At 36.8% G+C, this 27856-nt stretch overlaps 1 protein-coding gene and 1 long non-coding RNA gene across 3 annotated transcripts in view; one reads left to right on the top strand and one right to left on the bottom strand.

Annotated features, from left to right (window-relative positions):
* Positions 1–27856, top strand: part of Hpse2 (heparanase 2 (inactive)) — a 924256-nt gene that overhangs the window by 814839 nt on the left and 81561 nt on the right. The gene's annotated exons all lie outside the window — the stretch shown is intronic.
* Positions 5369–27814, bottom strand: LOC134475251 (uncharacterized). Its single transcript, XR_010046301.1, has 4 exons — positions 23025–27814; positions 21395–21412; positions 15452–15571; positions 5369–8136 (listed from the first exon to the last, which is right to left on the bottom strand). It is a non-coding gene; the product is annotated as an uncharacterized LOC134475251 (long non-coding RNA).

Consider the following 27856-nt stretch of genomic DNA (forward strand, 5'->3'; position numbering starts at 1 on the left):
AACTCAGTATAGAATTGGTGTGAACATAAGCACTTCTAAGGAAAGCAATCCAGATGGTGAAGGAGCCATACCCCATATGATGTGATAAGGACTGAAAGGCCTAGAAAGTGCCAGCTAAAAAAGGGCAAGCTGAAGAGATGGAAAAATTCTCTTCTGACATCTGAAAGACTGTCACATAAAAGAGGGTTTAGATATTGTTGTAGAATAGGATAATCTTGTGAGGCACAGAACTGTATCTTTGAGTAGAAAGTGAAAGGAGAAATATTTAAACTCCTGCTAAGAAATGATAAGCCAGGATTTGAAGCTTAACATCTGACTTTAGAGCTCATCATCTCTATCACTACGTAATTTCAACAGGAGGATTCGAACTCATACCCTATAATTGAGTTATTTAAAAAACAAATTTTATAAACTTCTCTCTCTTCAACTCCTAACCCTGCTTGGGAATAATAAAATTGCAGCAAAAATATTCTAGTTAAAAGTAGCTCAATCTTCTCTTCTTGGCAATGTCTCAGACTTTATATTTGGTTGCTTTCACGTTTTTGTTTTCCTTCATAGACGCTATCTGGGATATTCATGTGATGCGCGGGCTCTGGAGAGGGGCTTATTGGTTCCTGTGCTGCTATCGGTTACTCAGTGACTTTCACTGAGTCACCCACTCTCCTACCTGATGTTTACTGACTGTTTACTTTCAGTCTTTTTGACTTCATATTGGCCTTGCTACTGAGCACACAGACTACCAATGCTTTATACTGACCTCCATACTCTGGACCTCCTGTACTGTCACCAACATTCTTCCAGAACACCAGTCCCTTCACCAGTTCCCTGTGGCCTCACAGACAATATGGGAATTTGTGGAGCTTCTACAGTCAAGCAAAGACCATAACAGAATGAAAGCACTGACTTGGGCCTTCTCTTTGCAATATCACATGATGAGAATCACCATTTCTGTGCCAGTGTAGCTCTCCTAGATTGGCATGTGAAGTCTCCCTGCAGAGATCCATATAAGAAGTGGGCACATGTATGCTGTTCTTTTATGTCTCCTTCTCTTTGGTCTGAGCTCTAGGAAACACTGGGTCTCTTTTCTGTCAGCCAGGCAACTTCCTCACCCTGGTCTATTCCACCAAAAACCTCCCTTATCTCATATCCAGGGTCCTCTGTACCATATGGTTTCTAGTGAAACATGGTGAGACCTTTAAGTTTTGCTATGTTACAAAAGGCTTTCAGAATCTTGGGGATGTGGAGACTTAATAAAATATATTTTCTAAGACTTTACCTTAGTTTTAAAGACTAATTTGAAACTAAAAACAGAGCACTGACCTTTTTGTTCTCAGTGGCATCAGACATTCAGAAGTTTGAATGTCTTTCATTCAATATATAAAAAGCCAAAGAGCAGCAAGATTTATAAAGAATAAAAGCTACAATTAGTGACGGCAAATTAAAATTATTCTTTTGTTTCAATGAAATAATTTGTAATAAAAATTTTTAACATTAAAGCATTAAATACCATTCTCATTACACTTTACTGTCTTATGCAGTGAAAAAATCAACCAGAGCATGTTAGCATGGGCTTTAATTAAAAATACCAGGCAAGAGAAAGTTCCAGAGGAGGGCAAAAGCTTTTAAAGGCTGACCAGGAGAGGTTAGCTGAAGTTCAGTTAGTTTCAGGAGCTGTTGAATCGAAACAGTTCTCAGAAGACAAAGGAATGGCACTCAAGATTTAGCATCCATTATTTGGGCATTTTGCGGTGTATCAAGAGGGGTGGGAAGGAACAGCTGTGGGAGACAAGAACATGCTAGGAACAAAGTGGAAAATTCTCTGGCCATAAGTGTCTCTTAATTTACAGTAGAAAACTACAACAGCTGCTCTCTTCAGCATATGCGAGGCTGTTGAGCATTTTTTCCATTGGTGTGGCCATAATTTGCTTGAGTGCTCAATCTCTTAATGAATAAATTTATAGATGCTTTCCAAATTACAATATTACTCAAAAACTCTGAACACAGTAGGCTTTCCATCAAAATATGCTTTGCTGGGCAGAAAAGCTCTTCAAAAAGAATTCACCAAACGATAACAAAGACAACATAAACAACTTATTCTATCAAATGTAATTATATTCATTGTTGTGAACTTTCAGGGACATGGTACTTTTGCAAAGGGAATCATATATAGTCCATGGCTTGAAATATGATGATAATGTTAAAGAGTATATAACCTACTATTAAGTCCTACAATATGGTACCCATTTTATAAATGTATTATCTCAAATCCTCCAAATATTCCTTAAGATAGAGCTTATCTGCCTGAAAAACAAAAGTGAAACTCACAGAGTATAAAGGACCTGTCTGAAGTCAAATTTTTAAATAACAGTTCTCAATTTTGAAAAATGTGGCCCAAAAATCCACCATTGTTCCTCTGCACCTACGTTTCCAAAGTGTAGGCTTTATACCACAGACTGAAAGGAGCTCAGAACCTAGGCTTGCTGTGACTTCTATAGGAGAAATGTAGCACATTATGACATAGCAAAGCCTCTTTTCACTCTACTTATAAAACAAAAGGGAAAGTCTCAGTTTGATGGACTATGTCCTTACCTCTTTTAATCTTGCCATTCTCCTATTTTGTGTTTTAGTGCTTACCACCCACCCATTTTTTTCCTCCAACACAGTTACAGTGTGAAGGTTCATGGTATCACACTGAAAAGTGCACAGATTTTGGAGCAAATGTTTATGCCCTTCATTCTCTTTTTCCTCTTCCCTCTATTCAAATGCTTCTGTCAAGTGGAGTGACTGGAACCTTTCTATAGAGGTCATGGGATAATAAAATGGTGCAGCCACTGTGGGAGACAGTCTCATGGGTTTTTTTTTTTTAGTTACACATTAAGCTGGTGGTGCATACCTGTAATCCCAGCCATTGGGAAGCCAAGGCAGAAAAATTGTGAGTCCGAGGCCAACTTGGGCTACATAGTGAGTTCAAGGCCTGCTGCACTAGAAAGTGAAATCCTGTCTCAACAAACAAATGTAGAAACAAACAAACAAACAATAAATAAATAGTTATACACATATATCACATGCTTCAACATTTCCAATGCTAGATACATTCTCAAGAGTATTAAAAATATGTAACCACACAAAAGTTTATATGTGAATATTCATAGCAACTCTGTCCAAGATTGCTAAAAGACAGAAGTGAGCAAAGTGTCCATCAACTATAATATAAGAAGTGGTTTGACCATGCAATGGAATATTATTTGGCAAGAAAAGGAAAAATCACTGATGTGTGCTACAATAGGGATGTATGTTGCGAAGGTTATTTCCTACATGATAAAAATTTTCTACAATTGATTTTGGTGATTGTTATGGTTGATACATTGTGTCAACTTGAACAATTTAGAAATGTAAAAGACTCAGCAGGGAGCCAGGGTTTTTACTTTATAAAGTTTCTCATTCTGTGCAAGAAGAGGACAAGGAGATTTTGTGAGTGCTACACCCACCCTGCAAGGGGCAGTGGCCTGTGTACAATGTTAGGGTTAAGAAGACACTTGTTCTCCCGCCTTTTGCTCTGGCTGCTTTTGCTGGCTACTGCCTTGAAATGTTGACCCTGTGCCACGCCACCCTACCTTGCAGCCAACTGAGTATGGGCTGAACCCTCTACAAACTAAGATAAATAAATCTTTCCTTCCTTAATTTCGGGTGTCGGGTATTTTGTATCAGCAACAAGAGAAAAGTAACCAAGACAGTGATGGTTGTACAGTTTTCTTCAGTATTAAAAACCATTTAATCATACCCTTACAATGAATGAATTAAATTATAAATGAACTACCTCTCTATGAAACTTTTTTTAAAGGCTCCCACAAAACGTAAATATTCTTTAGTGATGGTCATGCTGTAACATAATTCGTCAGTTGACTGCTGAGAGCAAAATTTCAGACACCAGGACAGAGAGGGGAGAAACAAAGGGAGCTGACACACTGGTGCCACCTCACCTGCTTCACCGCATCGCCTGTCCTTGCCCTCCCAAACAGCCGTCATACATGTGCATGTTTGGTGCTTTTGACATCCAGGGGGTAATCATTCTTTAATACCCTTTCCTCAATATAGGAAAATTATTTGTAATGATAACCAATAATAACATTTTCTTGATTACTCTTACAATATTAAAACAATTGGGAATTTAAAGGAGCATATGCATTCCTATTTAAATGTATTACTCAAATTCAGTAAAATAGTTTAGTATATGTCACAGCTGTATTCTATTCTACCGATCATGTTTTCAACACAAAATTTTCAGGTGGTAATATGAGGGAATTAATTCTACTCCTGCAGTAAGTGCAGTGGTACTTTCTTTGAGACAACCACGCAGTCATTGTTTATTGAGAACCCTCTGCTTACATGCAGAAATATATAGTTTCATATGGGTTGAAGATGTGAAGTTGTGAAGTCTTGGGTAGAAGACAGTTTGCACTGTGCAAAGCAGCACACACTGTTACTGACTTATTTTCACAAGGAACATGTGTGCAAGGGACAACTGAGTAATTGAGAGTTGCTGGAATTAACTTCTATGTAGAAAAAATGTTTACTAAAGGAAAAAAATTTAGATGTGCTAATTTGAAGCTTACACATATATTATTAAAACTCAACAGGAACCACAGGGGTGGTTTAGAAATTAGACCAACAAAAGACTTTTTCAGGGAGGAGTATTTTATCACTAGTAATGTTTAGAGTTGTTGGCACATGGTGATAATAAAAAGCAGACAATTTTACTGAGTTTTATTATTGCTTAGGAATCTCAATAGTCACTGTATCCCCTTCAATGCCTGTACCTAGGGTGCACTGCTCCCACCACTCTTTATGTAAGACATCATTGATCTTAAGCTTTTGCCTAAATTTGTGTAAATTTACTGAATCCATAGTGACCAATATAGTCTAGCAGCTATAGTTACTGTCTCTCAAATACTTTAACATAAATTTTAAAAGTATATTAATTGAATCTAAATTTTATATTAGTCAGTTTTATGATCCTAGCCCTGGAATTAAAAGATTAATTTTTTAAATCTCTAGGCTTAGTGAAGATCTAATGTCCACCCTAAGTTGTAATAAGTTAAAATAGATTATTCAAGGTAAAAATTACTTTTGTTTATTAAAAAGATTAACATTTACAAACTACTTATAGTCATATACTGAACTTTTGGGACACCCACCACAATTTTCTTTCTTTCTTTCTTTTTTTTTTTTTTTTTGAGACAATATCATACTGTGTTACTCAGGTTGCTCTCAAACTCCCAGGCTCAAACAATCCTCCTACCTCAAACTCACATGTTATCTAGAATCACAGACACACACCACAATACCTTGATCACAAGCTTTATTTTTAAATGTTCAAAACATTTTAATATAAAAGGTCAATAGTCTTTAATGGAAATAATAAAAAGCAAATAATTTTAGCAATATCATTCTATAAAAACATTTGAAACTGCAGCTTGTGATAACTGTGTGGATTTAAACTGTCAACAAAAATGAAATTTAGGAGAAGCACAGAAAGAAAATAGGTTCAATCAACCCTATATTGTGAGTCAGTAAGAATTCTAAAGACTTCTATGTCTTGTTCATATAAGGAGTGATCAAAATCTATCATGAAGGTTTACATTTTTTAAAACAGTTACTACAGTAAGAGACACACATCCAAGAACAATGGAATAAGGATGAGCACAGTGAGAGGGAATATTTTTAGTACTTTGAGAGGTAATAATGGCAATGTATCTATTACTATAATAATTTTTTAAATTCACACATTCATCATATTTTTATCACATCTTGTATATTATAGATCTACGTTGTCTCAGAACTAAAATATCCCAGCAATCCATCCATCTCATCCTTGATCCTTGCCTCTTGCCTGCCTGCCCTCTCTTTTTCGCCTTTTTTCCTTCCATATTTCATCTTCCTTCATTCAATTTTTCTTCTAAAGTAATAGATTACAAATATCGATAAATCATTTCTGACCTCCATTGTCCTCCATTGTATTCAGTGTTTACTGACCACTTTATATACACACTAAGTAACAGAAAATTTCTGAGTCATTGTCAGCTTATGAGTCATTACCTGATTTCAGTAGAACAGGTTCCCAGACTTAAAGTTCAAACAAATTGGAACGCCTATCTAAAAAATCTTTTTATCTGCTCTATATGTAAGGATTCTAAGTAACTATTATTGTATAATTTTTCCCCGTCTTCATCTTTAAGGCTTAATTGATTATCATAGGCCACAGTTAACTCTGGTTGATTAGGCACTAGAAAACAATGTTAGGAAAGTCAGTACCCTGCACAATGCTTATTTCTTCAAAAAGTTGTTCAGGGTGAGAGACTGTCTTAGTCCATAGGAGAAAGCATCATAAGATCTATTCTCTTTAGGCTGGGGATTTAGTTCAGCGGCATAAGCGCCTGCCTTGCAAGCAGGCAGTCGTGAGTTCGATCCCTGGTACCGATAAAAATGAAAAAAGACCTAAATAAATAAATAAAATAAGATCTATTCTCTAGGCCTTCCTTCTCATTCCTGGAAATTCTCAACCACAGAAAATGAGAAAGTTGAGGAAAGGAGATCCACTCACAGCTGCACTCACCTGGACTTAAATCAAAAAACACCTCGTCAGCCAAAATCTTAGATATATGCTTACTCTTACTGTTTCCAAAGGACCATGTATAAGTAAGCTTTCCTATTGCTGAGACACAGTACCCAACACCCACAATTAAAAGGAGAGATTTAACTGGATTTACAGTTTTAGGGGATTCTGGTTCCAAAGTAGAAACATAACATTACAGAATAGATTGTAAATATTACAAGCCTTGAGAAAATATAAAAGTAAAATGGAGCTGTGAAGTAGAAGGTGGAAGGAGGGATAGAGGAAAAGATGAAACAACAATGGCCTCCTCTTACAAGTGTAGTCGGATGTCATCAGTGAGGCAAAAGTCCAACATACAGATTAGCACAGCATCAGAAATCACTACACATCCAATTTTTATTGTTTTCATTCTAAGACTTTTTTTTAACATCCAGTGAGATGTTGGAGGTCTTGCAATAAAACTTTATCATTCTAGATTGTGCTTGTCATTTAATAAGACTCCCGTTTGTATTTTAAAGCCATTCACAAAAAGTAAGGAGAGAACTGGAGTCACCTCTGCCTCACGATCTAGTCCTGAATGCTGTCAAAAAGCATTAAAGACTTAATCTTTGAAGTCTCAGATGCACTCACCCTTTATTTTATGACTGGATCAGAGCTTCTGACATAACTCTGAGTCTTTTAAATCGCCCTTAACATCTTCTCATTCTACCTTCTCCGTCCATTTTTTCTTGTATATGAGATTCCCAGAACTTGGGTACAGATTTGGGAGCTCCACAATACACATAATTAAAACTACTTTAAATTCATCTAGTCTAGACTTTGGAAAATCTTTTTAATGGCTCTCAGCTCTGAATAAGATCAAGAATTTAAAGGAGGTTTTCTAGCTTGTTGTTTTGTTTTGGGGAGGTTGTTTTTGTTGTTGTTTTTCTTTTTCTAAAAGTAGTTTAACATTTAGAAGTAATTGAGTTCTTAGAGTTCCAACTAGGAGAAAAAAATAGGTCTGAAAGAGAAAACAGAAATAGAGAGTAGTGGAAGAGCACAGGTTACAAGGAGAAGGAGCAGAATATGAAGGTCATTCGTGTGAGGATGAGGAGGCACCATCTGAGTGACAGACAGCTGTAAGTGTTTCACAGTTTTCCCTGTTTCTTGGCCAATCTCTTAAACAATTTCAGAATCTGAAGTTGCTTTGGACCTTTTTCTTTTACCAATAAAAAACTGCAGGTTATTTGATACTGCTATTTTTCATTGTTAGGTGGTTCTCAAAAGAAATAATTCTGTCATTCGAAATTATCCTTGGTGCAATTATGCCATTCAGAAAGTAAGGGCATGCATTTGAAATTTCTTTAGTATATGTGTGAAGAATGAGGGTGGGGCAGAAAGGTCAAACTATTGGATTTAGATTGAGACAAACCCATGAGAGCATGAAAATAGTTGGTTTTAGGTATCACTGTGCACCTCATGACTTGCATTCCCCTCCAGATGGCTAGACGGTCTCCAGTGGAAAACTCAGTGACCTGCAGTTCCTGTGGGACAGAAAGTGTAAAGAGAGTAATCAAGTTCTAATCTAATTCTAATCAAGCTTAGGTACTTTGTCCAAAGAATGTTGGTTAAGACGAAACTTTCAGAAATTCTTTGTCCTCAGTGCCAATTGAGGAACTATATCTTCAGTTAGGTCTTCAACTGTAAACTTTCCCTGTTTGCAACAAGAAATGGCAAAGACAGAAACAAAGATTAAATAGTACGGCAGATAATCACCAAGGATAAAAGCTTTTCTAATAAGCAGGTGACCAAAGGATTCCTAAAGATTTCTTAATCCTATGATGTAAAAGAAAATTAGCATTCAGAGACCTTAAAGAAAAAAAGAAGAAAGAAAGAAAGAAAATCAGAGCCAGGCCTAATTTAGGATTTAAATTTTAATGTCAATACCAAAGAGACCCCAGCATGAGGATCAGGGCTCAGTACACCACTGTTTCTCAGGTAGTAAAGAAAAAGAGGTTTCAATGGGATTTCGGTTGAACTACCACAGTTGTTCAGTAGTAATTCAGAATTACCATCACATTAACCTCTCCCCTCTGCCCCCCACATCTCTGCAAACACTGGCAGGATCAGAAAAAAAACACTCTCTTGAGTCATATCTCTTACTCTCTATGGACTTTCTACTGACTTTTCGATTGCTTATCAGCTCTTTCTTCTTTATTGGTTTTTTTTTCATTCATTTGTCAAAGTAATACATTCACATGGCTAAAAAAAATATGAAAAGGCTTATAATGAAGAATGTTTCCTCTCTTCCCAAACGTATTGCTATTGCTTGATTACTACATTTAGAAATAAGTCCCGATTTTCTGATATGAAAAATGAGGAGTTAGCTCTTAACAGTGTTCACTTTCTGTTTCCTCTTTTTTCTCCCAATATGATAAAATTATATTCTTGCTTTCTTCTCTTCATCTCTGAAATTCAAAATCAACACAGTTAAACCTTTATTTCTTTTTTTTTTTTCTTTTTTCTTGTTAGTATTGGGGATTGAACTCACTACTGAGTGCTTGCAAGGCAGGTGCTTATGCCATTGAGATAAATCCCCAGGCCCAAACCTTTAATTCTTTTGTCAGCAACCCCACACAATTAGCTATAATAATTTTCTGAGAGTAGAAAAAAATCAACATACAAATGGTTTACTAGTTTTTATCACTTCCTTGTCTTTATCAACATTTTACTACTTCTGGAAGCTCTCACCCAGGAAGACACAATTTGGGATCTTATTGTTTCAGAAACTTCCTGAAACTTCATTTATGTGCATATAAGGTTGCTCAGGTTTTCAATAGACAATATTGGTTGCTGATTCTCTGAGGCTCCTTGAAAGCTTTACCTCAGAATTCTAGCTGTTGTGTCCTGAACTACTATATCATCATATTTACTCAGTCCTGAGCATGTCCCCACATTAAATGACCCACTATATATAACACTCTCAAAATGCCTCCATAAAAGCTTGCCCTTGCCCTTGTGTTGCTAAAACTTTGTAAAGGTTGTTTTTTTTTTTTTTTTCAACAGTAACTAATAAATTTGGCTTTGTCTTAGGAGGAAGTTAGTATGAGCCAGATGTGGTGGCGTATACCTACCTGCTATCCAGCACTCTTGGAGCCTGAGGCAGGAAGATCAAACTTTTGAGCTCAGTATGAGCAATTTAGTGATTAAGTGAGAACTTGTCTCAAAATAAAAATAGAAAAGGGCTGGGAATACAGCCGAATGCTGTACTGGGGAGAGGTTATGGGGAGGAGAAGAAAAGTTGAAACAAAAGGTACTGGAAAAAATTTAAGCTGCACAGAGGCAGAAACAGGATAGAGTCTGACAGTGACAGATGGAGAGGCGTGGGGACCCTGCTGAGCTTCCGCTCTTCTCTCCTACCCTCCCTCCCTCCTCACTTCTCCTTTTCCCCTTTCAGTGACTGTAACTTGGGCCTGAAGTAATTTTTATTACAGTGTTTGGTGCATTCATTTATTGAATAGTTTCATGTTTCCTGTTAGTAATTGAAGAAGCAGATGAGCCCATCATTTTCTGCTTCTCAAAAAATGTATATTATAAACCAAATTGAGTTGCTTTTTATATTTCTGTGGTCTTCAGTTGATTTCATTCTGTGGCTGAGGGGCCTTCAAAGACTTAGTCCTTTCCCTCCCTCTAGCCTCACTACTCCCTATTGTAAAAATAATCCACTTTCTCATATAGCAGAATTTTTAGTGTTTCCCTGATGATTTGTGCTCTTCCATGACACTTTTGGTTATTTTAACGTACTTTAGCTTTTATCTGTGGTATCATAAACTGATCACTTTTTAATCTTTAAATATATTTGCTCCAGTAGGGTGTTAAGCAGGGGTTTCATTCCTCTTGGAAGTTTAAGAATCAATTTTAATTTTCATCTAAATACCAAAAGTAAACACCTGAATTATGTGTTAGCATATGAAAATTCTAACTGGGTGAAATTCCAAAAGGTAATTACTTACAAATATTACCTCTTATCTTTATCAGATGAATGACAAGAAAAGATTAAGCAGTATGTTCTCCAATTGGAAGCTATGATGAACTAAGGCTTTCAGTACTCAAGGACTGAGAGGAAGAAAATCATGAATTGTATAACGTTATGCTATTATTAGAGAAATATTAGACTGGAAGCAGAGGACAGAAGATCTCATTCCATTCTTGCACTAGCAGTGTGACTTCAAGCAACTTTCTCATCTCTCTCAGCTTGTATTTCTGTATTCATAAAATAGGAGTAATGATAGGATCTATAGTATAAGGCTATTTTGAGGATTAATTGAAATAATATAAAACACTTGTTACAGTGCTTGGCACATAATATACATTTGGTAAATATTAAATATTTACCATCATTATGATTGCTACTACTACAGATTCACTGTTTGCCTTCAGACAAGTGACTACTTATTTGAGCATCTGTTGCAATCAGTGAATTTTTACCTATTTCTGTTTTTCTCAACACTCCAGTTCAGCTGTCTTCTGCCTAAGATCTACCATTTACAAGAGTAGGGTGATTCCCTGCAGAAAATGGAGATCCATAAACTATGGATGAATTGACCTGGTATTGCTGAACCTCCAAGAATGGCACACCCTCACAAGGGGAAATAAATGGCTGCACATATCAGAATCAAAATAAAAGAAAGAAATTATTTCTAGAGTTCATGTAGCTGACTTAAGAGTCTTAACAGTAAGTGCTGCTATTACATTTTAAAATAATAGTAACAACAAATAATGAAATGACATTTATTGAAAGTCTAATATGTACCACTGCACTAGTGAATTCTCACAGTAATGCCTGTGAGTTATCATCTTGCTATGATTGAGGAACATAAGGGTAAGTAACTGGCCCAAGGTTACGCCCATCTGTTGTCTCAAAGCTAGTGCCTCTTTAGCTATATCCTATACAGTACCATGCTGCCTTCTGTGCTTTTCCCTAGAATGTCATACTAAGGATCTCAGAGATCTCCTAATCCATTTATCCTTGTCTCATGTACCACACCCCACAGCTGCTCAGCACACCACTGAGCCCTTCTATATGTTGGCAGAAATATTCTTAGAACCCTCTGCTTTACTGTCTATGCAGCGTTTGCCTGAGCATGTACCACCTGAAGCATGTGAGACCTGTCAAGGGAGTTCACACAGGAGGCCTTATAAAACCTCTGACTAACTCCAAGAAAGGATTTTCATTTTGAAAAGAGGATGTTAGGAAGGGTCTAAAGGGAAATGTTAGGAAATTAAAATCCCTAGAATCAGCATGAAGACTGCTCATACAGCATTAGTCTCCGAAAGTGAGTTCACTCTTTAGAAAGCAGAAAAGTGAAGAGATGGAGAGGATGCACTAGGCAGAATGTGAATGACAGGTACAAAAGTTCATAAAATACCTTCGGAGGGGGGCTGGGGATTTAGTTCAGTGGCATAAGGGCCTGCCTTGCAAGCAGACAGTCGTGAGTTCAATCCCCGGTACTGATAAAAAAGAAAAATACAAAAAAACAAACAAACAAAAAAAAAATACCTTCAGAGGAAGAACTCAAGCCAGTCATCCCAATGCACATTAGCATGTGTGGATCAGATCAGGAAAAGAAAATTTAGAGCAAGTGGTCAAAGCAGAAGGATGCACACTGATATATAATTATGTGTTCATAGAAAGAAATTAAATTGACCTCTGGAATATGCAGGTACCATTTCTAGAGAAAATATGAATCATCAACCAAGCATCTCACCTTAATGAAAAGAAGATACTATGTATAGAAAGCTGTGTTGTTTAAAATAAGTACAAATTAAAAAAGAAAGGAATATGTGAAACCTTTTGCTCTGAATTGGCTTATAGAATTCCAAGGACTTTTTATCACAGAGTAGATGGAGAGCACAGTAGCTAAGTGACACAGTTATGAAAACAAACTTAATTCTGCCAGTGCCTGAAATGAATCAGGCTAGGCCAGTGGCAAACCTGTAGCACATGTGCTTCAGTGAGTATTTGTTGTTACTAAGAGCTCCAAAGGTTTGCCATCACCAGGCTAGGCCTATAGACTCTCACTTGCCTTACAATTACTTTGTATGAGATTTTTATGTAACTTTGTTTTAGAGTCATCTTTCAATGCCTCTTCTTCTACTCACAATTTCTTAATCTCATGAACTAAGTCAGCAATTTATTGCTAACCTTTCAAAATTAGAGTCAATCTTTGGAGTAAGAAATGACTTGAGTCTTCTGCGAGCATTTTGAACACTCAAGTCAGTTCATTTTTCTGTCCTTCACTTTTTCCTTTCATAAGAGAGACAATATGCTTTTATTGGCTAGTTACCTCAAATGTTTATGTAAAGTTATGTAAAATGTAAAGTTATTTGACTCCTTTGTCACTTAGTCAACTATCATCCACTAACTATTGATCTCCTTTTTGAAAGAGCAGAATTACAGTCTGTACAATGTGATCCCTTTGCTTAATCCATAGGATTATTGTACCAGGCAGGAAATGAAGCAAACATTGACATACATTAGGTATTTCTATGTTCATTTCTAGAAATATCTCTCTTGGAATCCCACTGTGGAATTTCCTGACTTTTCAGAGTTTAAACAATAAATCTTCCATTCCACTAGGTTAGCTTAATGCCTTTATTTGTCTGAATTCTATTTTTAAAAGAAAGTTGTACAGTCTCACTGCCTTTAGTAAGAACACAACAAGCATATGTCATTAGATTTATATGCTTGAGATTTTTAAACAGCACAGTACTAAAAACTTTAAATATATAATAATTAACACTATGTAGTTGAAAACAGAATTTTAAAAGGAATAGCACTTTTTAAAATTAGGATAGATCATTTCAATCTTTGAATACAGAGTCGGAAGACACAGGTAGTTTTAAGGAAGAGACTCCAGGTGACCTATCGGAGGCACTGGCCAGGATCACACTGAACAATAAGGTTGCTCTGTGGTAACTATATGGGTAGATCGGCTTTAGTGAGTTGGGGCTGAGCAGACAAAGCACTGTGTTGCACTGCTAAATCACTGCTACCTGCTGACTTTCACATTTTAATGACCAAGTCAAGCAAAGGAGAAAGGAGGCAAAGATTAGGGAAGGAAGGTAGAGAAAAGAGGAGGAAGGAAAGAAGGTCCTCATAATACCTAGCATGGACATAAGCAATGCAGACCTAATTCATTATCACTTCATTATTTAAAAAAAAAAAAAAAGAAAGTCTTCTTTGATTACCTGTTGGGTACACAACTTACTGTGTAGCCATAAAAGGCAATAGAGTCCATGCCATACAGACAGTACCAGGAAGAGTAAAATCATGAACATAAGCTGAACACAGAAAGCAGAATAAGGTTCTTTAGGGAAAGTCTTCCTTCCAGGAGAAGAAATGTTTAGATCTAGCTTTAGGAAGAGACAAGAAAAGAGCATCTTGGGATAAGGATTCCACGTGCCAGAAGGAAGCTTTGCAGAAACCTGTGGACATCTTGTTTGAAGTACAGTAAGCATGGTATAAGGAGATGCTGGAAGGATAGCTAGTTCTTAACACTTCAGTGGACTCTATAGAATCAAGCTGGGTTTCTAGTTAGGATAATGAAGTAAATGGAAATGGTGTATAAGCAGGCTTCTTTTGTGGCAGTCATTTGAGAACCACTGGAGTAGGAGGATCCAAAAGACTGGAAAGTTGCTTGGACATCTCTCCTAGTTGAGATGGAGACTAGGGAGTTGTCCTGAAGGGGTTGAATGTCTTTCAGATGAAACAACCCCTAAGAATGGTATTTTCTACATTCTTCCTTCACTCTCTCTTCTCTACACCTTAGATCATGGTCCCTTGTGGGACATACTTAGCGCAGGTTTGATAAGTGGATAGAGAATGGAAAACAGTAAAGCTTGCATGGGTCAGATTTAGAAAGATGAGTTAAATTTTGACAGGCACAGTAATAGTGCTAGAGGAAGAGCTGGAGACAGAGAGAGAAAGAGAGAGAGTAGAGACAGAGAATGAAAATGACTATGAATTTGGAGAGACAATGGTGGTATTTAATCTTAGATTAAAATGGTGAAAACTGGTGCATGGTGTGTCATGGCCCTTTATAATTGTATTTATAATTTGAATTTAAAATTAAATTATAATTTAAATTTTAATTAAAACTGGATAAGAGCAGAAGAATGGAAAGCTAACTAGTCTGACCTATTTTTATAATAGCTTTATTATGGTATAACTCATATTGCACAAAATTCACCCTTTTAAGGTATATAATTTAGTAGGCTTTAGTATACTCATAGATCTCTGCAACTATCAAGGCTATATAGTTGTGGATACTTTCTTACCCCCGAAAGAAACCCCACAATCATTAGACTGACCAATTTTTAATTTAAAACTCACAAATGCAATGAGTGTTGATGCTCTGCCTGCAAGGCAGGATATAAACCTGCCTTTCTTAGCTGGATATAAACCTTGAATGGTTCTCATTAAGGAAAAACATCTCAGTGTAGGCTATGAGTGGGGAGGGGGTCAGAGAAATGACCTGGAGCACAGAAAGGGAGGATGTATCAGAGACCTCAAGGGAGAGGAAGGAGTGCAGGGGCTCAAAGAAAAAGAGAAGCCAACCAGCATTGCTCAGATAACAAGAAGCCCTTTGCCACCAACTGAACAGAACTCATCTTCCCTTTTCTGTACCAGTTCTTACTTTGGGCCGGCCTTGATCTAGGATCTAGGACCTTTCTCTGTGGTATTTCATCGAATCCCTATACTAGATCACTGAAGTAGATAGGTTATACCCCATTTTTCTAGATTAAAAACTTAAGTTCAGAGAAATTAAAATAAGTTGATCAGGATCATATACTTACAAGTGCCAGAACTGATTTCAACCAGGAATTACTTTTCTTCTGGATCTTTACTGTCACTGCCCCAGTGAAATGAACATGGCTTCTTCAAAACAGGTCAATCCTTCTGTATCCTCTGACACTCTAGAACAGAAAATCAGGATACAAGGATTAGTTGACTACCCAGAAAATAAAACTACTGTGATAACTAAAATTATAAATTAAAAAAAAAAACCTTTGAACCTTACACTGATGTTTTTGAGAGCTATGTAATCTTCCAGCAGTGTGTTTTCAGTGTTATCCCTTTCCACATCTGGCCTGCTTGATCCCAGATGTGTGATTTTCATCCCAGGAGGTGGGATTGTAGTACTGGGGTTCCGACTCAGCTGTGCTCTCAAAGGCCTGTTCCTTTGACTGGACCTACAGGAGGTGGCTAGTGATGGTTTTGTAAGCCCTGATTTATTACCACTTCCAGCCAGAAACAAGTGCTGCCCAGTTTGGTGTACACACACACACACACACACACACACACACACACACACCATTTGGAGAGGAACCCAAAGAAGGAAACATTCATAACACATCACCTTTGTGATTTCTCCCAAATCAACTGGTCTGACTTCCCCCATTGCCTCCTCTGCCTGTGGTCTGTCAGCTGCAGGTGATGACAAGGAATATTTCAGACTCTTTCCCCATCTGCTCCAAACACCAGGAAGCTGCAGGCCTGCTTCCCTCCAGGCCAGCTTAGAAATCCTGGTGTCAGGATAGAGCAGACTTCCAAAAGCCAACCACAGAACATTTAATACCTGTGCAAACCCCACGTAGAATTCATATGCCATGGGGTCATGGCTTTATGAGTGTTTCCATGACATGGTATTATTACACCCCAGATCTCTCACCTCATATGTCACTCAAGTATTCTCTGTCAGGAAACCAAGGTATAAACATCCAAAAAGAAGATTAATATTAGAAAAACTTAAAGAGTAAAGTTCACCCAACCATATGGTTCAGCTCAGAAGGGATGCATATGAGCCTTCTCCCTATCCCTCACCCCTGCCTTGCACCTCATCCTGTCTCACACTCCACAGGAATCCATTTCCAGCAGTATTGCTTGGGCTACTTGCATTAGAATCAGCAAGGAAGCTTTTAAGAAATGCAGATTCCTGGAGATCATAATTTCTGGGATATGACTTTGTAGTCCGCATTTCACTTGCTCCCTGAGAGATTTTTATGCACAGCAGATGACTTATTTCCTCCGTAGAAACAAGCCATCTACCCTTGTTTGTGTACTCTTAGACATATAGAACTCATTACTTTCTTGAGCAGATAAAGCTAGTGAAATATAATTGTAATGAGAGAAAATAAATCTTTTATTAAGCTGAATTTGACTTTCTATATTTTTTATCTATTTTCCCCATTTTTCCTCTTCCTTCTAAAATCACCTCTTGTTCCATGGAGAGCCTTTCACTCAGACTCTTCAGTGTCCCACCACAAGAAACAGATCATCAAACCCACTGCTGGAAGCACAGTGTCTTTAGGAGCAAGCTTTCCCGTAGCAGCTTGATTCACACTTCTTCCTCACAACCTCTCTGGCTATGTGGACAGGTCACTCACTGGTGACCTGATATTGTACTTCCTTTGAACAAAGGCTTGGAGTAAATCTAGCAAAGACCCACCAACTAAAAAATGTATGATTGTTTATCTGTACCAAGGTCTTTAGTATGGCTTCATAGAGAAATGATGTGATATAAGACACATGGTCTGAAGGATACTGGAGAAGTTCTTCATCACCAGTTGCCTCTCATGTATGGACCATAGTGGCCAAGATGCCCCTGTTCAAAAAGCATACCTCATAGTAGGCTTAGCTTTTTCATGACAATCTCAGTTAAAATGGAAATATCCACTAAGATCTCAGATTTACATAACTGCCAGTTGATGAAAAGCACATTCAGGGCCAAGCCCTGAGTTGCAGTCTTAGCTATGCTTATTTCTCTCTATAAAACTTGAGTTTTCTTTCTGATCCTCAATTTTTTCATTTATTAAATAGGAATAATAATAATTTCCACTGAGCACCTTACATGGTTGTGAAGATTTAAGAAGAGAATGTACATTCATGTATTTTAAGGCGTTCTATTTTCATTATAAAGCAGTGTCCAGTCAGGCAGGAGACTACAGCAAAAGGTTTTGTCCAACCATAATCTTGCAGAACTGGAGAAAGTCTGGAGGTGAGCTTCTTAACTAAGGACCCAGTCTTTGGCCTTCAATTTAGGGCAGATTCTGGCTGTATAGCCTTAGGTCAGATGATCCCAATCTCCTCCTTTTCCTCCTCCACTTTCTCTTCTTCTTCCTGCCCTTTCTTCTCCTACTCTTTCCTCTTTCCTCCTTCCTCTGTCCATATCTCTATCTCTCTCTCTTTCTCCCCACTTCTTGTCTCTCTGTCATTTCTTAATCTACAAAATAAGGATGTGATGATGGTGATGGTGATGATGATGGTGATATGGATTATGTGAAAATTAAATGAAGTCACACATGTGAAGCACTCCCAGGTGCATCTGGTACATATTAAGTGCTTCACAAGTATCATCATTATCATCATCATTACTGAGTGGAAAGTGGACAAAGAAAAAAAATTGACTGCAAGCCTTTGCCTGGTTGGGCTTCTGCTGCTTTTTCCCTCATTCCGTAAGTTGACAGAAAATATAAAAGCTTAAGAGTATAAAGTTGTTTTGTAAACAATGGGACCACTTGTTCCTTTCTCCTGCATACTAAGCAAGACGATACGGACCATAATCATAACAGCAGAGTGATTTAAATTCCAGTTTGCTCAGTATTGTCCCAGTTTATTCCAGTGAATTATTAAATGTCCTAGTTGAGATGATAAATTGTAGAGTTGACCAAACATTAAATTTTCTGGAGAAACTTTCAGTAAGGGTTGGAAACATTAAGTCAGGTTACTGAGAAAGCCTGTGAAATTTTTTTCCTTGGAAATATTTAAAACATGCCCATCTGGCTAAGATGATTTAGAACAACTGCAAAGAAGCATTCAGTTATAAACCCCTAAAATGCTTTGTTTGGTTTGGTTTAGCTAGACTGCCTTGCCCTGCCTCCAGGAGGTACGTAGGTAGTAAAATTAATGGAAACAACATTCTTAACTACTTAATTTGCCAAACAAAAATTGCTTTATGCTGTGGGCTGGTGGATGTAGATGAGCAATCATTGTGAGTTGTAGCTAGTAAAATTCTGCTTCAGATTGTAAGAAAAAAAAACACTGTAGTTAAGAAATTCTTGAACAATTACAAATTTGAAAGAAAAATATACATGTAGAATACTAAAAAAGCAAATTGTAACAATAGTTAGCAATATCTTAGATTCTTTATTACTTATATGAACGTGGCCATCCTGAAAAGATTCTGTAGATTTAGAACTACTGTTGAATATATTTACAGATAAGAAAACTGAGTTACAAAGGGATACATAATTCACTCATGTTAATGGCAGATACAGTTTGAATATAGAGCATATGCTCTAAACCACTATGCAGCGTACTTCTGGAAAAAGGATAACACTGCAGTTTAAATGATGATGGTGGAGAGAACACAAAACAAAACTAACTTTAAGTCCATCTTAGCTGCTACTAGTGAAGTAGTTTTCCTTGCAATCGAGGAAAACAAAACCAAGGAAACTAATATGTATTAAATTTTGCATTTACTCTTTATGGTATCTAGGGAAGATAGGTGTCAATAGTTCTGCTTTACAGTTAAAGAAAGGAGGCATTTTGAAAAGTTTCAAGTTTTCTCAGGCTTCATAGTAAATCAAGAACAGGAGCAGGATTCCCACCTAGGAATCCTGTCTGACTCTAGGGGCCCTGCCTTTAGCATTTCTGGAAAAGTATCTGTGATTAATATGAAGCTAAACAAGTGTGTAAAAATGGCCCAACTTAGGTATGTGTATCTGCATATGTGCCTGTGCATGTGGATGTACAGAAAGAGGATAAGAAGGAAATATTACACAGTTAAAATGTTGAATTCACACCAGATCCTAGGAAGAAAGTTTCTCTGTCAGATTTAGCCAAACTGCCAGACTGAGGAAAAACTCAAACCAGAGATGCACAGCTCTGTTACCATGAGTAAAAGAGACCTCACCAAGAGACAAAATGTCCCTGTACATGTTCTTTGTGCAGACCTTCCAAGAAATGAACTAGAAAAAAACATTACTTTTCTGTCAATTTCGCCAAATTCAACAAAGAAGTATTTGGAGAAATGCAAGACCATCTCTGCAAAGGATACATAAAAGTTTGAAGATACAGAAAAAAGTGACAAAGTTCACTATGATGGGGAACAAATTTTTGTTTCTCTCAAAGGTGATCAGAAAAAAAAATAATCCAGTGTTCTACCTTCTTCCTGTTTTACCTGAACATTCTCTAAACATCAAAAGTGAACACCCAGGTCTCTCCACTGGAACTACTATGTGAAAGTAGGTGAATAATTGCGTGAATTATGCTTTGAGCAGTCAAAGAATAAACACCCACAAAGATAGAAAAAACTTTAGCTAAGCTAAAGGAGAAATAGGAAAAGGATACTGCTGCATCCTTTGCCAAGGGCAAAAATGGACAAACAAGAAAGGGTTCAGATAGACCAATCAAGCAAAGAAGGAGGGGGAGGAGGAGGAGGAGGAAGAAGAGGAGGAGAAGGAGGAGAAGAGGGGGAGGGAAGAGGAGTAAGATACAGATAAGGATGAAGTGAAGAGTAAGTGCCAATCCTGTAATGACACATGGACATGTGTGTGTGCTCTCAGGCAGTTGTTTTGCTAACAAAGTGAATTCAGGTGCAGCTCAAATTAGTTTTAATACAAAACCTGGATAGATTTTTGTATAGCTGAAGAAATTTTTTATAAAGAAAATATTTTTTAAAAAGCATTCCGATTGTAGCTTTCTGACGGGCTACTATGTATAGTTAAATTTTGATGTTAGATGTTCCTATTTGATGGTTTCTTTAATGTCTGGTACCTTGTATCATATCCAACTTGTACAGTTGGAAAGAAGTACAAATATAGTTGTAAATTTTGGTTTTTTGGATGTTGCATTCTGTCAGTTTTTAACTTTTTTTGGTAAGGAAATTATGTATATTTTAAAAATAAATAAGATGTCCACAGTGGTCATCTCTTTGTAGCAGAACAATGGGTAATTTATTTATATAGTTTTTTAGTTTCTAAATTTTTCTCACAGCTTTATTTGCAAGTTATGTTACTTATAAATAAAGTATAATTTACATGACCTACAACTCACCTATTTAAAATATGTAATTAGCAAATTGATATATTCACATTTGCATACTCATTTTCAGGACATTTTCATCAACCTGAAAGAAAGCTCTTAATTGTTAGCACTTACAACCTGTCTATCTCCAACTATCCCTGCCCCAGGAAACCAATACTATACTTGTTGGCCAAATCATATTAATTAAATTTTTAATGTATGGTCTTTTATTAATGACTTATTTGACTTACCTTAATGTTTTCTACATTTGTCCATGTTGTAATGTATTTTACTTCATTTATTTTTATTGAAGAATAACATTCCATTACATTATATGGTCACATTTTATTTTTTCATCCATGAGTTGGTGAACATTTTGAGTTGTGTCCACTTTTTGGCTAGTAGGAACATTCACATTCATGTCTATGTAAGAACTAGGTTATTATTTCTCTAAAGCATATATCTAAAAGTTAAATTGCTGAGTCATGTGATAACTCTACCAGTAGCCTTTTGAAGGGTACACAGCAAAACCTTGGTTTACAAATATAATTCACCAGAAACATGTCTGTAATCCAAAGCACTTGTATCAAAGCAAATTTCCCCATGAGATATAATAGAAACTCAGATGATTCACTTTACAACCCAAAAAAGTTCATACAAAAATGATTACAATGCTATAATACAAAAATATAAGAAAAATAAACTTACTTTACCTTTGAAAACCTTTGTGGCTGTTGTGAGGGAGACAAGAGAGAGGAGGGTTATTGTGGAGGATGACTTTCACTATCACTAACAGAGTCACTGCTATCTATTATCTATTGGCTCAATAGAATCTTTTCCTTTTCATTCAGCTTTAAAAAGAAACCTAGCCAAAGACACTTGCTTTTGACTCCTTTTGAGAATTTTGCAGAAATATGACATTGCATTATTATTAAATAGCTTCATTACTTGCAGTCTTATTCCACCATGCTTTTCTACAAAAGTTTGCACTGTTTCCCACATTTATACGTCTCTCTAACCTCTACTCCCTGCCCCTCCCCCAGACAAAGACCCACTATGACTGACTTGTAGCTCAGGCTGGCCTTAACTCCTCCGGCTCACTCTCCTCTATGCCGGGATTGAGCATACCTCACCATGCCCAACTTTCTCTAATCTCATTTGAAGTGAGGGATTCCTGTCTTTTTTTCCTCTTTCTCTGCCCACGAGAACTTTTCTATAACCTCTTCCTGTTGGAAAACAATCACCACAATACCACAATGAGAAAGAGAGCAAGAGATGAGGGTAGAAAGAAGAAGTACTAGCTCAGTTGTGATCATGTAACATTCAGCATTACATCCTATACATATTGCAAGACATCACTTACTTATCAAGTTAAAATTTATTAGAATTTTAATTTGCTCATTTTGCGGAACACCTACAGAACAAGTTACTTACAATCCAAGACTTTACTGTATATTTTTTTTAAAGTTTCTTGTTTTGTTTGTTTTGTTTTGTGGTGCTGGGAATTGAACTCAGGGCTTTTATACTGAGCTGCTTCCTTATCCTTTTTACTTTTTTTATTTTAAGACAACACCTTGTTAAGTCTTTAGGTTGCCCAAGCTGGTTTTGAACTTGAGATCATCCTGCCTCTATTACTTTATAGGGCCAGAATAGCAGAACTAGTTATGTGATAGGTTAAGGAAGATTATCTTAAAATTACAAGTTCCACACCATGCTTCATATAAAATCAGATTATCCAAATAAGAAAAAGAGAAATAGAATAAAGTATAAAACACTAATTCTTAACAGAGATTGAAAATCACATAGAATCATTTAATTGTTCATATAACAAATATGTGATATATCAAATATTACTATTATGTACAAGAATGAACTAGTGGATTTGAAGTCAGAAGACCTGATCAATGATTTTCCATACTGTTTTGAAGGATTCATGTGAAAATCAAATACTTGAACAGTATCAAATATTTTGTACATTGTGAATGACTGTCAGCTGTGAAGTTGTTTGCATTAAGGGAGGCATTATCCTCTCTTAGTGGACTAAGAAAAATATGCTCTGTGAAGTACACTTGGTGGACTAAGGTAATATACTCGGTGGAAAAGAAATCTATGAGAAAGAAGAAAGGGGCCTATGACAAAACAGAAGTCTTTGGGCTTTGAGCTTGAGATACTCAGGTTTCAACAGGAGATTAGGAGGACAGGGCACAGGACCATCTGTGAGATGTGTCTTAGGCAAGTGACAAGCTCAGTGTGACTTCACCCCTTCCTCCAGTGCTTACTGCAATGATCTGGTTGAGAGAAGGCAGCTTATCTGGTCACATTTTAAGAAGAATGTTAGCTTACCAGCAAATGAGCAGGGAAGAAAGCAGTAGGTGGTGACCATATTCCTGGAACCCAGGCTCTGCTATGCTGCTTGGAGGAAATTATCAACATTAGGGAATGAAATTTGGCAGTAATGTTAGCAAAGCTTAACAGGGGTTAAAGAGAATGGAGAAATGAGCATAGATAACACAGATTGTTTATCCCTCCAGTACTCAATTGTTAACTCTACTTATTTAATGAAGTCCTGACCCCAGCTTCATTTTTCACCTTTACTTTCCACTGTTCCCCTTTTTATCCAGCCACACTGAAGTACCTTCTATTATTGAAACAGAGTCCAGTCTTTGTGTGGAATAATTATTGCTATTCTCAGTTTATCCAAATCCAAATAGCTAACACTTCAGAATGTAACTCCCAAATCATCTCTTCCACAAGAACACTGCAGAAGCCCTACACTCTCTTCTCAGACAGAATTGTCTCAGATGTGCCAGATTCTTATAATGTTTTCCCTGTAAAATGACTTTCCCAGGTTGTCTTTCCTTGCCCTCAGAGGACAGGCCTTTCAGGAATAAAGATTATCCTTCATTCACTGACTCCTGATACAGAGTCTGGCACATGATAGGTCCTCGATAAATGTTTGCTGAATCAGTGGACAGAAGGATTAATAGAATAGGGATGTGGATAAGTGGGGCAGAAAAAGGAACTGGGGTGGGGTAAGGACAGACATAGTCAGATGAGTGTCAGCACAGGCAGGAAGAGAAGGCTTCAGGGCAACATGCCCGGAGCGTATACTGAGGTACAGTTACAGTGAAAGTAGAGTTTGGTCATAGAGGACAATAGGAGTTAGAGGAAAGTACACAGGGAAGAAAATGATCTCCATTCTAAGGACTCAGACTTGAGCTAATGAACCAGTAGTGAACCAGTAGAAAGAACTGTTTTCGTTCCTAGAAACACAAACTCAAATGTTCATAAGATCTACACAGAGAATATTAATAAGCAAAGTTGATATAAAGTGCTACAGACCCCATCTAAGGACATGACCTCTGCACAGGTCCAGAGGGCTCTTGGAGGTAATCTACCATGGACAAAGCTTCAAATTTTTAAAATAATTTTTATTTTTTATTAGTACATGCTTGCAGTACATACTGATTACATTCTTCATGGGATGTTGGTGTGTGCATATAACACATACAATTCCTTTTTTCATCTGCTTTCCCTCCTCTCCCTACCCCTGCATTTCTTAGTTCTTTTCCCTTTTGTAAAAGTTTTATTCCCCTGTTTCCTATTACTTATTTTTACTTTATTCTTTGTTTATATTTTGAGCTTCTCATTGAGAGAAACCATGTCATATTTAAACTTGTGTGTCTGATTTATTTCACCTAATATTGTGATCTGATAGTACACCCATTTTCCTACAAACAATTCAAGTTTATTCTTCTTTATGACAAAGTACTACCCCATTGTGTATAAACATCATATTTTCTTTATCCAGTCTTCTGTTGATAGACATATAAGCTGCTTCTAAGATTTGGTTATTAGGGGTTGTGCTGCTATAAACATACATATTCATGTATCACTGTAGTGTGATGTCTTTAACTATTTCAGGAAGATACCTAAAAGAGGAGTAACTTGATTGAAGGGAATTTCTAGTTTTAGTGTTCTGAGGAATCTCCATATGGACTCCAATAATGGTTATCTTACTTTATATTCCTCCCTACAGTGTAGAAGTGTTTCTTTTTCCTTGCAACCTTGCCAGGATTTGTTACTATTTGATTTCTTGATAATAATCATTCTTTCAGGAGTAAGATGAATTTTCATAGCTGTTTTAATTTGCATTTGTAATGCCTAATGGTTATTTTAGCAAAGATAGAGGGGTGGAGAAACAGAAAATAAGTAAAGTAAATTTTGAAAAATTAATTATGGGAGACGAGACAGTGGAGAACAAAGTCAGATAAAGGATCCTATTGAGGAATAAAAGGAAATAATAGTATAAAATCAAAATAACAGAAATGAATAAACAAGAAAAAGAAAAATAAGAAAGAAGGAAAAGAGTTAAAAGGAGAAAAGACAGAAAAGGAGAAAATACTCCAAACCCCCAGAAACCAATGAAGGTAAAAGAAGGAAAAAATATAAAAATTTGAATCCTCCCAAAAAAATCTTCTATAATTTTGACTGAGTGTTTTTTTCCTAGTGTCTGCTATGTTGGAATCTAGCAAGTCACAATTTCTCCACCTTTATCACCTGTGGGTTTGTGAGGTGTCCCCTCTTCTGCTGTGTGTCCTCCATCTGTATACCCTAGATTGTGGCAACTGTCCAAGGCAAGAAGTATTCTTACTCATGTTGGTGGAAAGGGAAGTAATCAGTCTACTGTTATCTTCTGGATGTAGGCCACATGCCAGGAATTAAAAGTAGACTAGTGGACATAATATCAGCCCTTTCAGATCCTGCTCCTTGGACAGCCACATTGGTCAGGCCTGGTTTCTCAATACAGAAGGGAGAGCTTATGTCCTTCCTGGCATGAACATAAACTTTTCAGGAGTTCTATGTCTAGCCCATACCCTTTCCACAGCTGTCTCCCATGGTTGTCTCTCACTCAGTCATTGTGAGAAGATAACACAGTAAACCATGAAGTGGAATTGTTCTACAGTTGTTCTGTGGCTCGGTCTTAAATAATTAACTCTTTCCCAAAGTGTCACCCAGTGAAACACTCTCTAGTAATACGGCAGGCATTCTACTGGCTTCTTTTCCAATTCTACCCACCGTGAAGGAGTCTCTTTCAGTGTAAACCCCACACTGTTTTTATAGTTAATAGTACATATGGGATTTTCTTGAGGTTAGCACTGCTGGCCATGTCCATACTTTCTCATTTTGTCTGGTGACCCTCTGGGCTTACCTTCTGTCCCTGGGCATTGGCCTTGTCTACAATGAGGCTGATCAACTGGTCAGCAGCTCTGCTGGGATCATAAAGTATTTAATTTTTTGTGCATCTAGGCTTTTCCAGTCAACATTAAATTATGTTTATGTGAAACATTCTTATTTTGAGGTATAATCATGGACTGCTCATTCTGACAATTGCATAGCAGTCAACTTTGTGACTGTACTACAATTTATAGATGCATTATACTGGCTGTGAACATTTAGAATTTTAGTGTTTTAGTAATTACACCTAGTGTGCCCAGAAACAGCTACTAGATGTCTTTTAATAAACATGAGAATATATTGAGTATGCATCTAGGAATGAAGTAGTAAAATCATAGAATATGTATATGTTCAACTTTAACAGATACCACCAAATTGCTTTTACACATTTACATTCCTACCAATAGTGCATGAAAGTTCCAGTTTCTCAACTCCTTTTTTTGCATTTTAGGCCCTCTCATGGGTTTGTAGTGGTGGTGCTTTGATTTATTTTGCCCAATGACTAATAAAATCAAGTACCTTCTCCTATGTTCATTTGCCATTGGCTAATCATTTTATGATGTATTGATTATGTTTTTGGCTATGTTTCTATTAATTCATTTGCCCTTGTCTTTATTTATACTATATGTGAATCTTTTGACAAATACTTACGCTATGAATATTTTCTTCCTCTCCACCAGTCACTTACCTTTTCTATCCTTCAGTGGTATCTTTTAAAAAAAACATAATGTTAAGTTTAATATCATCCAGTTTATCGGTTTTGTTTTAAAACTGCTTTTATCTTATTTAAGAAATATTTGAAAACTCTGGCACAAAGATGTTCTTGTTTTGTCTCTTATATCTATACCTGAAATACATCTGGAATTATTTTTGTATAGTGTGAGGTAGGAGTCAATAAACATTTTTCCATATGAACATTCAACTGGCTCAACATCCTCCTATGTACTGCAATGATGCCTTGGTCATAAATCAGATTATTATACATATGAGGATCTGCCTCTCAATTCTGGGTTATGTTTCATTTTTCTGTTTGTTTATTCTTACTCAATGTCTTAATTACCATAGTTGTATAACAGCTCTTCATATCTAGTGGTATAAGTCTCTTCCAGCTTTGTTTTCCTTCTTCAAAATTACCTTGGATCCTTTTTGATATTTTGCATTGCCATATAAATTCTAGCACCGGTTCACTGTTTTCTGGGGGAAAAAAACTGCAGAATTTTTGACAGCAATTTCACTGAATTTGTAGTTTAAGTTATGGCAAATTGGTGTTTTTACAACATTGTCTTCAATGGTAAACCTTTTCATTTGTTTAGATTTCTTAGTTCCTCTCAATAATGTTTTATAAGGCTGGGGATTTAGCTTAGCAGCTCAAGTGCTTCCTGCTAACAGTTTTATTTCTTCTATTCTGGTTAGCACTCATTCTTGAATGGAGAGATCTATTTTCTCAACAAATATGTATATGGAATCAGTATAGTATTTCTATTAGGATTTGTTGTTCATACCTGTTTCCACCAAGTTTATATTTCCTGTGCCCTAGATCTCTGCATTCCTGAGGTTAGCACAGCTCCCAGCAATTTCCTTTAGAATCACACCTGTGTTGGTACTTGATGAGCTCATCCCTCTCTTTATCATCACCATTCTTTCTTGCCTAGAAGTGCATGTGGTAAACAACAAAAGTGGGAGGTCAGCATGGTTTCTTTTTTTGTAATGAGGAACTACATCTCTATGGGGACACTACCCATTTTCTCTGGTGGTCCACTTATGGCCCTAGATTTCTTAGTACTAACAAAATTTACTGTCAAATCTGTGACTCTTTTAAGAGCTTTTATTCTACCTCAAGAAGCCTAGCACTTGTTACGTATGCTTTGTGATTATGGCGCTTGACACTGTGGCTCTTTTCATATTTCACTGATAATAGGATTTATTCTCGCTAATTT

Source organism: Cavia porcellus, unplaced genomic scaffold (assembly GCF_034190915.1).
Source record: "Cavia porcellus strain 051 isolate PalLab524CR breed Dunkin Hartley unplaced genomic scaffold, mCavPor4.1 scaffold_2, whole genome shotgun sequence".
Lineage (NCBI taxonomy): Eukaryota > Metazoa > Chordata > Mammalia > Rodentia > Caviidae > Cavia > Cavia porcellus.